Source organism: Pithys albifrons, chromosome 6 (assembly GCF_047495875.1).
Source record: "Pithys albifrons albifrons isolate INPA30051 chromosome 6, PitAlb_v1, whole genome shotgun sequence".
Classification (NCBI taxonomy): Eukaryota; Metazoa; Chordata; class Aves; order Passeriformes; family Thamnophilidae; genus Pithys; species Pithys albifrons.
In genome coordinates, this window is record NC_092463.1 from 7,246,305 (window position 1) to 7,261,167 (window position 14,863).

At 44.0% G+C, this 14,863-nt stretch overlaps 1 long non-coding RNA gene across 1 annotated transcript in view; it reads left to right on the forward strand.

The window, feature by feature from the left end:
• The window catches only part of LOC139672787 (uncharacterized), a 32,284-nt gene that overhangs the window by 8,157 nt on the left and 9,264 nt on the right, over positions 1–14,863 (forward strand). Inside the window, exon 2 of the long non-coding RNA XR_011697980.1 lies at positions 9,349–9,419. This is a non-coding gene — a long non-coding RNA (uncharacterized lncRNA). The remainder of the gene's footprint in view (positions 1–9,348; positions 9,420–14,863) is intronic.

The window sequence follows — 14,863 nt, forward strand, 5'->3', positions numbered from 1 at the left end:
CAGGCCTTTTCCCAATGTGATCCAGTTATTTTTCTTTGGCATGTTGCAGGAAGTTACGACCATTCTGACACGACAGTGAAGACACTTCAGAGTTTTTTTTCATAATTCCTGGTAGAATTGCAACTCAGCAAACTGTTTTGATACATCTATGTAAGCAATTTAATTTGCCTCCTGTTCCCCACTGCAAGTCACTGCTTTGCTTTTAACAAATGGACAGAATTCTAACAGACGCTCCAAAGCTTTCATATGATGCTGTTGCCTATCACCCCATTCAAATGGTTTCTTCAAAAAACTCACCAGTAGTGTTTGTCCTGCTGGTTGTCATCTACAGGATATTTCAACCAGAATGCCATCTATGCAGAATTCTTGATTTTATTTTAGTTTGCAAAGGTATTTGCCATCTGAAACATTGACTGCTTATTCAGGCCATTAGGCAGAAATATAAGTAAGGTTCTCTGCTTTCAACTAAGATTTACAAAAATCCTCATTACCTCTTGGGAAAAAAAATGGCAAAAGACATTTGCAGGAAAAAAGTAGGGCATCTATTGCTGCTACATGTTTAATTTTATTTGATTTACTATTCTTTTTCCTTTGTTGGCAAAAACAACCTTAGCTGCTGCTAATGCTGTTTGCCAGCGTCTCCATCTGCATCTTTGGTTCTCTTTCTGCCTTTGCAGAATTCTGCTTGCATCCTCTGGGCTCCCGTGGGAATTTTTCCCCTTTGTGGCCAACATTCACAGCAGCATGAAGTTACTCTCATTGTGGATGACATTTTCCTGCATTGAAGACACCTGAGCCCAGTTCCCTCTCGAGCCTGTTCCGTGGCCTTGGTGATCACTGACAGTGATAAGGGAATGCCTCTGTCTCATCTCCAGAAGCCTTGGATTCGTGCTGTGCACACCCACGTTTCTGTTCGGTCATTAATCCCAAATCCCCTTTTGGAGAGTTTATCTGAATTAATATCATCTTGTAATTTTGCCATGTAGGTTTATTTTGCAGCTGGACCCTTCCTTATCTTGCCTTTTGTATATTCTTTCTCTTGGGAGTGGTTTCCATAAAACACCTCAGAAAGCATTTAATTAATTTCATCTCAAAGTTGGTGCTGTATTTGTCAGAATTTCTGTCTGGCCTGTTTTCTGCTGACCTTTAGTTAAATGATTATGTGTATGCATGTGGGCATGTATATTTGTAATGCTTTCTGTCTTGTTCAGCATCAATTCTACTCCCTAAAACAAGCTTTTCTCTTCAGCTCAGATGTCCCAGTTGTTTCATTAGGATTGTGACAAGTCTGCTCATACAAGGCACATCCACAGCACATCTGAATGAAAGTAAACATCCTGTGTTCCTCAGCCTTCTCTAAACCCCAGCAGATGGCTGCTGCTTTGACAAACTGTGGAATAGGATGGATCACATTTCCCATGCAACAGACTTATTTCTGGAATCCAAACCCACTATAATTCTTGAAGGTGGGAGCATGGATCCAACCACTAAGTGGTTTAGCCCAAGTCAATCCTTGTGGTGACTCTTCATAGTTCAGACCCTGCTGCTTTTTGGACTGGATGTTTAGTGAGGGATACCTTAAATTACCGATCCACCCAAAGCTGCAGGAGGATTGATAATGGTTTCCACCTGCAGGTCCTTGATCACCAACCCTAAAGATCCTTTGTGCAATACTTCTCGTTGTTAAAATTTGTGTGTTTATTTTTCCCCCTGTGATTAAGCATCTTCTGGAGATAGATGGTATTTCTTAGAATTGACTGGATTTTTCCTTGATGCTCAGAGCCAGTCCCTGCTCAGGGTACTGGCACAATCTGCAGGAGGTGATGTATATTTTCTACACCTCAGGTGGCACTCAGGAGGTGTGTGCCACACACAGATGTCTGTCCTGGCTCCCTGCAGCAGCAGATCACTGATGTGTCTGTGCTTAACCCCCTGTCTGGGATCAAGGGCACTGCAATGCCTCTGTGAATGAGCAGCAATCACAGAATCACAGAATGGTTTGGGTTGGAAGGGACCTCAAAGAGCATCTCATTCAAACCCCCTGCCATGGGCAGGGAACCTTCCACTAGCCCTGGTTGCTCCAAGCCCCATCCAGCCTGGCCTTGGACTCTTCCAGGGATGAAACATCCACAGCTTCTCTGGGCAACCTGTTCCCAGCCTGAAAGCTGATGCTGTGTGTGTGTGTTTGTGTTCAGGGACCTGTTCCCATCTCATTTTTTTTTCCTAAAAGGAAGCAACAAGGGAGTTATTTTGGCTGCAGGTCCAGGCAAATAGCCTCTATTAGGTTTTAAAAGTAATGTTGAGGATGTTGTGTCCTGAGGGAAAGACAGTTTGGGAATGGGCTTCATCTTTTCTTGTTTGAAACTTTTCTCCACTGATTACAGTCTCAGTCTCTGCTGTTTGTGCCCACTTTCCATCACATGTTAAGAGTATTAAGCATCAAAGGAAAAGGCTTTTGAAAGACCACCTGCATTCTTCAAAAACTTATGTACTGACTTCTTGCCATGGATGATCTTCAATGGACTACATGTCTGTTCTGCTGCATTCAGAGGCCCTAAAAATTATGCCATTTATTTAGAATTGTAAGGTTGGAAAATACCTCCAAGATTGTCAAATCCAGGAAGTAATTCTAAAGAATTAAGAAATTTCTGATGTTTCTCCTCCAAATATGTTTATTACAAAATACCTGAGTGCAAGCCAGTCTAGCATTGCCTGTCCTTGTGTGTGCCTTGATCAGCCAGAACCTCCCTGGTCATGCAAACCCAATACACCTTAATGTGTATCATGGGATATTTTCCTCCATCACACCAGTGTGGCTCTTGAGTGCATATTTCCATTAAGGATTCAGTAGGTCACAGTCCAAAACCCAGCAAGTCTTTATTATTTCCTAAATCCAAGTTTCTTGCACTTCCAATTTCATTTACAATTCACTGGGATTTTTTAACAAACTATAATTAAGCCCAATTTCATTGTATTTTAAGGCATTTTGTACCATGTCCATGGCACTCAATCACTTTCTCATTAGCCATCCTGCCATTCCATTCACTATTTGGTCATTTCAGAGTGACCCAGGAGGCAAGAATAGTGAAACCAAAGATTTTACAGGTCTCTGGACAGCATTCTGTTCACAGTGATGTTATTTTTTGTGTAACACCCTGCAAGGACAACGCCCTCTTGGTGAGATATTTCTGTGCTTAAACAGAATACATTGTTGGTCAAAATCTCTAACTAGTTGGTGTAAGAGATGAGACTGTTCATCCTGTCTCCCAACAGCTGTTTCTGTTTCCTTGAAGAGAGGCTCCCTAGGTGGTCATGTCCATTTTCCCACTAATGGGACTAAATGTCATTGACTGGTGTACACACCCAAAGACTTTCTTGAGATGCTTTTTTTACAAAAGGTTGTGCTCAAATAAATCAGTATTACAGGAAAACAAAAACAACTTATCAACATTTTCCCTTACACAGAGGGGAGTTTCAGTTTGCTTTGTCTTTTTATGTATCCTGGGCACAGAAAGATGAGCACTGAAATCAGGTGGGTTACCTGCAGTCATGGAACTCTGCCAGTAAGTCGGTATATTTTGCAAATAGCAATATTCCTGCTCTCTTTAATTTGGAAGATTTCAAAACTGCTGTCCTGACCCTCTCAGAGGTGTTTGTAAATGAAGTGTGACCCACAAAGCTGTATCTATTTCTTCCCCTTTTTTCACATTTTTTTCTCACAGTGGTGCCTCTTTGGCTTTTCCACAGAATTTTCTGAACTCAGCAAAAGCATCTGTGGACTATTTTGTCTGCTACAGTAAGAACACATTTGTGCATGTAGACTTCCCTTCTCAGCTGGGAAGGTGGACAACAGTATAAACCACCGTGCTATAAAACCAGATTAACTTAGAATCATAAAATAATATAGGTTGGAAAGGACCTCTAAGAATATCAAGTCCAACCTCTAACCCAGCACGGCCAAGCCCACCACTAAGTCGTGGCCCCAAGTGCCACATCTACATGTTTTTTGAGCACTTCCAGGGATGGTGACTCAACCACTCCCTTGGGCAGCCTCTACCAGTGCCTGACAACCCTTCCAGTGAAGAAATTCCTCCTAATACTTTTCCACTTGTACAAAAAATTATGGTTCTGGCAGAAGTGGCCTGGAATAAAATTGCCATGAATGATACCAGTGATCAAACAAGGCATCAAAATCAGTTACTCCTCACCAAGAAAGCTGGATTGAAGTGTAACCTTGCAGTACCTGAAGGGAGCCTACAGGAAAGCTGGAGAGGGACTTTTCACAAGAGCATGTGGTGACAGGACAAGGGGCAATGGCTTTAAACTAAAAGAGAGTAGATTTAAATTAGATATCAGGAAAAAATTCTTTACTGTGAGGGTGGTGAGGTCCTGGCACAGGTTGCCTAGAGAAGCTGTGGATGCCCTGAAAGTATTTAAGGCCAAGCTGGATGGGGCTCTGAGCAACATGACCCTGAGATTAGCTCAGTTGGTTAAAACTTGATTGGAATAATGCCAAGGTCATGGGCTCAATCCCCTGTGTGGGCCATTGACTTAAGAGTTGGACTCAATGATCCTTGTGGGTCCCTTCCAGCTCAGAATAGTCTGTGATTCTGAAGGCGTCCCTGCCCATGGCAGGGGGGTTGAAACAAAATGATCTTTAAGGTCCCTTCCAACCCAAACCATTCTATGATTCTGTGATGCCATCTATCATTTCCATTGATGTTTGCTGTGTTCAGAAGCAATGGGCTGTGTGTACAGTCCTGCAAATCTGAAGTGGGAGAGACGCTTCCTATGAAAATGCTGATCAGAGTCACGGCCTAAAACACACACTGCCAGAAGCCTTTGGTGAACACACTCAGGCTCTCACTTTTTTGCTCCCTACTCTTACAGAGATCCTGCATCACATTTATATCCCACATCTAGCTCATGTAACTGCTGTGTTACAGCTGCCCAAAATCTAATCTACCCAGCCAGGGACCATGACACTGCTAGAAAGGGGGACAGCAAGGTCCAATAAGAATCCTTTTTGAAGAGGGCTTGTGTGATTACTAAGGAAGGTTGCAGTAGACTCAAACTGTTCAGGAGAGAAAAACAAATAACTCCCTACAAGCGCAGATAAGGCACATTCAAATATGTTTAATTGTATGTGCCTGTCTGAAAATCTGGCTCATCATTCCTCTTTCTCACTCAGAGGGTCACTAGTGCCTGAAAACACTGATATGGTACAGAAGCCAATTCCTTTTGGGGGCATAACTCTGCTCCACACAGACATTTTCCCTTCTGTCACTTGGCATAATTCAGTATGTGACTTGAAAATTCAAAATATAAACAAGAGAGAGGAATCGGGGCCAATAGTGTTGCAAGCAGAATTCTCAGACCTTCCCAATAAGTGGAAAATGCCTCTCCTCTGGAAATACCAGCCATTTCTCCATTCTTTTCAGCTTAGAACAATTTATGTGCAGCTTTTAACCTATGAGGAAATTGGGGCAAAAATAGCATAGTCAAACATACATGTATAAGACTATAAACCCACACCACTCAATACTCACTGTGTGATACACAATTTATCAGGCAAGTTTCTCCCGTCTCCTTGTTCTCCTGAAATTGCTGATTTCTTTTTCTTTCTTTCTCAGGATCATTTTCTCCCTTAACTTTATTGTTCTTTAACACCTTTTAAAACAGTTATTAAATATATAAGTATGTATTTAAGTATATCTTTGTTTCTGCTGCTCTCATTTGTGTTACAAATGCAAGTTAGAAACTTTCAGGGTATTTATGTATCATTCTAAGGAGGAAAGAACTGTCCCTTATATTGTCCTTTAGTGGCTTCTGGTCAGTCCCATGTTACAGGATGCACAAAGTTACTGCAGATTTTTCCTGAAAATTGGTAAATGATACACCTGAGCTAAACAAATCCAAATCCACCATGAGCACAGATAGAAATCTGAAAGCCAAATCTGAGGTGATACCTTTCCTGCAGTTCCTTATCTAATGCACTGAGTGCTGACCCTCACCCAGGGTGACAATAAACAGCAGGAGGCAGTGACTTTAAGATATCTCTGGAACAGTTGCTTAAATGATGATATATCTTCTTTCTCTGGGTGGAGCATCTGGTTCTCCTCTGGAAGGTGTAACCTGGAGCATTCTTGCTTAGGGTCACACTGAACCCCATGTGGAGATTCTTCACTAATAGTTCTGGCACCTTCCTCAGCAACTGCTTTGGTAGTTCCTCCACTCTCTGGTTCCACAAGTTGCTCTTTTGGTCCTCACCAAGTCCCTCTGGCACCTGCTCAGGGCGGTTGGTGCTTCCCTGACGTGCTGCCTCCAAGGCTACCAGTGAACAGGGAAGTGGCTGCAGGAGCCACTCGCTCCTTTGGCTCCTTCCTTTTGGCAGAGGAGCCCTTGTCTGTAGATTTATTATGGAAAGTACTCAGAAACTATGACAAAGACACTAACCAAGTGCAACAGAGATGCACCTGCAGCATGGACCACATCACATGGTCCTGAAACAATCCCGTGCTGCAGACAGCTCAGATTTCCCCTCAGAGCCAGAGTTAGAAAGGTCAGGCCAGCACAGGCATTTTCACAGAAATGGCTTCATTTTTTTTAACTGTTTGACGTTGAAGTTTTAACATTTGATCTTTCAAATTAAGGAAAGCCAGGAATTTATGGAAGTGCAGAGAGCATGATGCCTTTTAGAGATTTATTAAACAAGAGTGACTATTTCTTAACAAGGTGGGGAAAGAAAGAAGAATTTAATGAAAGTTTACTCCTGGCTAAAGAGTTAAAACCCATTCTGCATTTTGTCAGGGAAATGACTTTGAGGAGTTAAAAAAAAAGAAAATATTGATAAGCATACAAAAATATACTCAAATGTATGAAATATATGAGAAGTATATATGAGTATGAAAATATTTTTGATGCTGTAGTAAATATGTAGTTGTCATTTCTTGTGAAGAAAATGTAATTTTAATTTTAGTATTTCCTATGCTGTCTGATATGAGTGTACGTAAGTTGCTGAATGGTGAAGTTTGGACTTTGCCATTACAATATACCTTTTTTTTTAATTTGAACTATGTCCAGTTTCGGCTCCCAGGCATTCATCCTGTCATATGTTGATTATTGTAGTGAATATTGTTATTGCCAAATTTATTCCTATATACAAACTTAAGATCAGAGTCCACAGCACTCACAGGCTGCTCAAGCAGGGATAAGCAGCTTCTTACAATCTTCTGCCTTCTATCCTGTGATATTCCCAGCACACAGGAGCAGGGAAGGTCTGCAGGGGAGAGCCCATGGAGCTGGGCTTGTCCTTTCTGGGGGGATCCTATTTGACCCCAAGGTCACCAGGCAGCATTGACCCCTCACTGCAAGGCAGACAATTTCTCTTTAGATGGCCCACGCTCACAGGCACTTCAGAGCAACTCCAAGATTCCTGTCATTCTAATGTTGTATGGAAAATAATTCTACAAAGTTTCGTTTCTATAATATACACACATAAAACACAACAGGGATCACAGAATCACAGAATGATTTGGGTCTGAAGGGATCTGAAAGATCATTCCATTCCAACCCCCCTGCCAAGGGCAGGGACACCTTCCACTGTCCCAGGCTGCTCAGAGCCCCTTCCACCCTGGCCTTGGGCACTTCCAGGGATGGGGCATCCACAGCTGCTCTGGGCAACCTGTGCCAGGGCCTGCCCACCCTCACAGTAACATCTGGGGGGTCACTTTTTCCCCCTCTACATTATGACCTCTGCCCGGAAAACACTGAACAGTTCAGGTGCCTCGCTCTGGGTCATCATCCCATTACCTGAATTCAGCAGTTCACAGACATGTGGCAGGATTAATTACGTATATTCTCAGCTGTTAATTAATTTTACCACTGATGGTAATGTATTCACAGAAGCCTCTTTGGCAAAAGAGATTTTAAACGTGGCTGAAGTCTCAAGATTCTCATATGAAAGTAGATTCCAGTGGCACACCAGGCTGTACTATGTAGTGTACTTGAGTTAAAGCACCTAAAGTCAGGGAGAGGACAATTATTTGCAGAATTCAGTCTGTTGTGTGTATTCTCACGTTACTAATGCTGGCTGTGTTGCCAGGTGTGCACATTTCCAGCCAACTCAAGGTTTACAACTTGCAGGTATGTCATGATATTGGCACTTACTCTCTGTTTCCTTATGGAAAAAGCAACAAATGCAAAACTTCAATAGGAATCAAACAAGGGTAAAACAGAAACAGGGAAAATACTGAAATGCAAATGATTACTGCAAACATTTAGACAATGTTGAAATGCATGAAAAAGTAGTCTTATGGAGTTAAGTGTAAATCTGGGTCAGGCTACACTAGCTAAGGATAGGGAAGAAATTGGGAAGTTCTTACTCCCAGATGAAAATGACAGTAGGTAAGTGTCTTTTACGTAGTCTGTAAGTGTAAAATCCAGCCACTGGTACCACTACCCCATTGACAGAACACTGAAAGTGCCCTCAAAATGAGAGTATAATTGTCACAATAAGCTAGTGTGGGGATGGCTTTTGAGTCAAAAGTATTTGTGTCTCACTGTGAGAGCTGCCAGCTTGACCAACCCTGTTTTATTTCTGGAAATCCTCATTATTTCGTTTCCAGCAGCCCAGAACTAAGAGAATCTATTTCAGCAAGCACAGACTGAAGCAGGTTCATGGTACAAGTGGTACAGTAACACCACCAGCACCTTCTCTGAGAGGTGAGACTCCTCCCAGTTGCCCCAGCAAGGTGCTCTGTGCAATACTGGCCCTGATGCGGGTGACTGAAAACCTTGGAATTGTGCTGGTATACCCCAAACCCCCGGAAGGATAAATTCATTACTAAGCATTATAATCTACAAATATAATATAAATTCTAGAAGGTGTTCAGAGAGTGTCACACTGGGGAATTTGTCCAATTTTGTGAAAGGGCAGCAGCTGCCCTTGCTTACCTGGGGGCAGCCCAAGAGGGGAGGTCTGCCCTCCCGGGAGGAGGTTTTCTCCCACATGTTGCTGAGTGTACAAGGCTGACAGAGGCAATATGTGACTGCTTCCTAATTAAGGTTTTTAAGGACCTTTTAGGGTTTGTTTCATATGTTTTCCAAGTGTTTTTCATGGTTGGGGGAAAACCTAAATGTGTACTTGTGATGGGTTGCCCCTGGCTGGAAGTCAGGCGCCCACCAAGCCACTCTGTGCCTCCCCTCCTCAGCAGCACAAAGGCAGGGGGAGAAAATAAGATGGAAAAAACTTCATGCGTGAAGATAAATGTAGTTAAATACAGCAAAAGTAAAGGCCATGTATGGAAGCAAAGGAAAATAAAGCATTTATTCTCTACTTCCCTTCAGCAGGCAATGTCCAGCCACTGCCTGGGAAGTCGTGCTGCACCACGTGGCTGTTGGTCCAGAAGACAAACATGGTAAGGAAGGAATGTCCCCTCTCCTTCTCCTTTCCCTCAGCTTTTATTGCTGAGCAGGTGTCTTATGGTTTGAAGGTCTGCTTTGGTCAGTTGGGGTCAGCCCTGGCTGTGTCCCCTCCTCTCTTTCCCACCCCCAGCCCCCTGGTGAGGGGGAATGTTGGAGAGGCAGCTCCACACTGCGGAGCACTGCACAGCAGCAGCCACAACACTGATGTGTGATCAACACCTTTCCTGCTACCAATACACAGCACAGCACTGTCAGGGCTGCTGTGGGGATAATTAACTGCATCCCAGCCAGACCCAGCTCAGTGCAAAAAACATCTTCAGTCTTCCCCTGATGGAGGCTGTGAACACTCATATCCATTTAAGACCTGTCCTGGTTTCCAAGAATGGTGATTTTAAAGGGATTGTCAGTGGCCTTGGGGCATTAAATGCAACACTGCTAAACTGCTGGTAACCAAACAGATCCACAGGAGAGATCCATGGGTTTATCAAACAGAAGAGAAATGAAACAGACTTGTTTTATCAACTCTTCTTACATAATGTACATTGGCAACCAAGCACAGATGGGCTGTACACTGTATCCCAAGGGTGTGTGGTATTAACAGCTCTCACAATTTATAAAATCCACACCAGAACACAGCAGGAAAATAGTCACTACAACAGAGGACAGAAGGCAACAGCTTCTGTGTGCCTCCAGTCTCTCACCTCACACCATCTCTTCCATATCCACCTTGCTGTTAATTCTCTCCACTCCAGCTCCTTCAGGGTGGAACACACAAATGAGAACACAAGATTGCTTTAGAACCACCCATGGCAAAAAGCCTCCATTCAGCGTTATCTTGGGGCTTCACAGGATCACAGCTGGACTTTTCTGCCTACCAACACTCAGGCTCTGCACAGATTCCTGCCTCTTGGGCTCAGCCTGACCCCCTTGTTGTTGAGCTCTGTGATTAGGCATTTTTGCCACCTTTCGCAGCCCTGTAGCAGTCCACAGGCACTGCTGTGCCCACCGAGCTGCCCTGAGTTTAAATCAAGCAGGTCCCACTCTGGAGTTCCCCGACTGAGTCTCTGAACGGTGCAAAACATGCTCCTTGTGCCATCTGTGCCAAGACTCAGAGGTGTGTGCTGGGCAGTGGGAGGGAAGGCAGGGCCAAGCTCTGGTGCTTTCCTGACACAGTTTGCACTCCAGTAACACAACACACACTTACAGGTGCAAAGCATAAGGAGGTGTGAGGGCAGAGCTTGGTAACAGTCCCTGCTAAGAGGAGAGACGCTGAGCTAAGCACAGACTTCAGCCCCACTGCCCCCATGCCCACGCCAAGCTCCAGTGGGACTGGCACAAGCAGTTCCTTGCCTGTGCCTGCCTTCCCCTCATGCTCATTAGCAAGGAAAACTCCATCAGTGGAGCAGAGCTGGCAGGAATCCCACCCCTGCGTTTGCTAAATGGATCTATTGAAATGTAAACAGAGATCACGTTGCAGGACATCACCATAAAATACCGCGGGTGACATCTCAGCCGGTTCCCAAAAAGCCTTGGCAGCGGCTGTGCTGCTGCTCCCCTGCCTCCTCTGGGTCAGTTATCCTGACTTCTCCTCTCCCCCAGCTTTTGCCCACGGATCCTGTGAGGGCTCATTGTTACCTGGCCCAGCAGAGGCATCGCTGCACCTCCAGCACATTTTGGAGCCAAACAAGCTCTCGGGGGCTTCCTAAAACAGTAGGAGAACAGGACTGGGGCCTCAGTGTCACTTTGCCACCCCTACAGAAGCCCTTGGGTTTGCAATTTAGCACTGATGGAGCACAGGACAGGCCCCACGGGTTACACCTGTCTTACTCCTGCTGATACACATCTAGGAGGAGTTTCTATCACCTCTTTGTCTGACTTCCAAATGAACCTTTTCCTGCTCTCTGGCTGCTGCCCCACCTGGCTCTCCCCAGGGGCTCTCAGGAAGCCACCAAACCATGACTTTATTCTCTTTCATGAATTCTTTAAAGCCACGTGCACATTCCCCTCCCTAACACCCGGTCCACAAGGGCTTGACAAAAATTGGGAAAGGGCTGAGGAAAGGTTAGAGGTGCCTGGTTTGATGACTGTGACTTGCCTTGCTGGAGCTCTCATCTCTTTCCCCTCCTTGTGCAATTTATTCCTGTGCTTATTGTCTGTCTGTCCTCTAGGGTTCTAGAGTTCAACAGAGGCTTCAAAGCTTTAAATTAACAAAATAAACTACCTCTACTGGTAATATTATACACTTTATAAACATGATAAAGCAGCAGCAGCCTTGTGGTGCAGAGGAACGGGAGCAAAGCAGGAGTTCCTGACTCTCATCAGTTCTGGCACAGATTTCTGGGCAGCTGGGAGGCTTTTTGCCTCACTTTCCTTCTCTATAAAATGAAAAATACAACATCCACTCCCTGTCTGACACACTAAAAGGAAAGCTCTCTGGCAGGACAATCCACTGCTTAGCCATAGAACACGACGTACAGCAATTACAGAGCTCTTTATCCATCCAGGAAAACCTTGGGCTGGGCTGGTCCCTCCAGCCACAACAAACACCACAAGCAGGTGGGAACACCTCAGAGAGAAGTTGGTGGCACTCAGGGAAGAGTTCCTCAGGGAAGCTACAGGGAGATGCTGTTTTGTACCATTCTCTAAAAGGTGATATATATTAATGGCTTTCAAGACCATTCTTCTCATTAAATGTATAATAATGAAACCCTCCGGATGGAAGAAAATGCTTATTATTTATATTTCAAAAAGCTGCACTTTTAGAAACCCAGATTCCACTTGGGTTCTAAAGTTTAGGTTTTAATTTCACTCCTTGAGAATAACTATGTAACATACCTTTAAAAATGAGCTGGCTTATTTTAGTTATACTGGAGATAATGGGAGGGAGGAGGGGGAAAGCAGATTAAATCCTGCCTGAAATCTGGGAAAAATAATCTTTGAGTGACAGAGCACCATTTTCTTCCAGAAGATTAGTGATAGTTTATTATTCCATGCATATATTTAGACTATTCCACTTACACAGTTGCTTTAACATCAACCATGTTAAAACCTTTTTGATAGCTGATTGCATTTGTGATTCCAAGCTCCTCCATGTGTTCTGCTACACAAAGTGCCTCTCAGACCAGCATTTCAGCAGAGGTTCGCATACACCTGATTCCTCTGCATGTTCTGACAGGTAACAGAGCAGGGCACAATCTTCCCACTTTTCTTTCAATCTGTGCATGAAGCCCCAAAATGTCAGCAGGCAAGGCAGTGCTTTTAGAGCACTTGGTAACATCCTTGCAGTTTGGGACTAAAAATAATTTAAAACAGTAAGTTTCCTGTTCCTTTGGTGCTGTCCCAGTGCTTGTGTGGTGAGCCAGAGAGCTGGAAATTATCCTGGCAACTCTCAAGTTCACCTTTGCCTAAAGAAATCATTTGAGATCAAGAAGAGCAAGACAGGGAATGGAGGAGGCTCTTAGTGATATCAGAGAATCATGAAATCCTACAATCATTAAGGTTGGAAGAGACCTCTAAGATCCTTCAGTCCAACCGTTGCCTCAGCACTGCCAACCCAAATCCGCAAGTGCCACATCCACACAGTCTCTCCAGGGATGGTGACTCCACCACTGCCTTGGGCAGCCTGTTCCAATGCTTGACAACCCTTTCCATTAAGAAATTTTCCCTAACATCCAATCTAAACCTCCACTGGTGCAACTTGAGGCCATTCCCTCTTGCCCTGTCATTTGTTACCTGGGAGCAGAGACTGACCCCACCTGGCCACCACCTTTCAGGGAGTTGTCAAGAGCAATGAGGCCTCATTTTCTCCATGCTGAGCCCTCCCAGCTGCTCATCAGACTTGTGCTCCAGACCCTTCCCCACTTCCATTGCCCTTCTCTGGACATGCACCAGCCCCTCAATATATTTCTTGTCCCGAGGGGCCGAAAACTGAACATGGGATTTGAGGTGCAGCCTCACCAGTGCCCACAGGTGACAATCACTGCCCTGGTCCTGCTGATCACACTATTCCTGATACAGGATGCCACTGACCTTCTTGGCCACCTGGGCACACTGCTGGCCCAAGTGTTACTTCAGCAACACTCTCTTTTTGTAGTGAGATGACACCAGATTGCATAGGAAGTTGAAATATCTTCTAAAAGAATGGAAGAAGGAATGGAAAGACAACACAAACAGCAGTATCTGCTCTCTGCTCTTTCTGCTCTAGGCCAGCCACAGATTGCTTAATCCTGGTGTACTTTGGGCTCTGAACCCACAAAATGCTCCAGTTTGCACCCCCAAGAGCTGTGATGGGATCACTGTGCCCTTCCCTCGCTCCTGGCCGTGGCACACATGGAAACTTGGGATCCACAGACAGAGCTGAGCAGGAGCTTCACTCGCTCGGAGTGCAGAAAGAACGTTCTGAACTGGAGGGGGTTTATATTCTGCAAACAAAAGGAAGTTCATTTCCTCTGTTAGCTCACCATAACATTATGTGCAAAACCACGCCTGGAGCTCTTGAAATACCTTTACTTATTTCTGCATCTACCAAATTTATTTATAGAGCCATCTGGAAAACGCTGGCTCCTCATTTACAAGATACTGTGGAGCTTTTTGGAATTGTTTGATCAACAAAACCCTCTAAAAACACCCACACCTACAGAAATTGTCAACTTTCATCAAGTCTCAGGCCTTTTTTTTTTGGTATATTTAAAGACTATTGACAGGACAGTTAAGACTGTCATATTAATGCACAAATAGGTAATTCTCCATGAGCTAACTTTGACATATTAATAAATCTAGCAAATGTGTCTAATAATAAATCAGCAAATGGATCTAATACACACCCCTGTAAGAAACCACAAATACTTCAGCTATGTCTCACTTAAATGCAGTCTTGGGGCATTCTAACAGTTTAAAAATTAAATGGGAGAAAATTCTTCCATGACATACAATAAACCTGCAGGTTCAGAACACCTGGAACAAAAGTAAGGTGAAAACTGGGAAACAGGAGTGTCCTGACTGGCAGGTGGGGACATAAAGGGAAGAGCAGCTCTCATTCCCTGCACGTGGCATCAAGCTAGCTCAGAACAACCAAGTCACAGCTCCCTCACTGTCTAGGCATCCTGGCAATAAATCACAACAGAAATGTTAAAATAATAACACTATTAAAAATAAATAAGGATTTGGGCCTATTTTAGCCAAGATGTTTTAACAAAACGCCACTATTCATTCCTTGGCATGTGGTGGGATGTCTGTGTGCTCCTATTATTACATTCCTGAATGGCCCTCATACTTTCTCCTGTTTGCAACAATTAGGACTCAATAAATTCAACCCAACTACAAGAATTAATCCCAACAATCATTTGATCTACCTGTGGCTCTAATGCCAGACACATCTAGAAGGCTACACAAGCTCTTTATTACTGCCATGTTAACAGGTTGCTGTCTGAGCCCACAC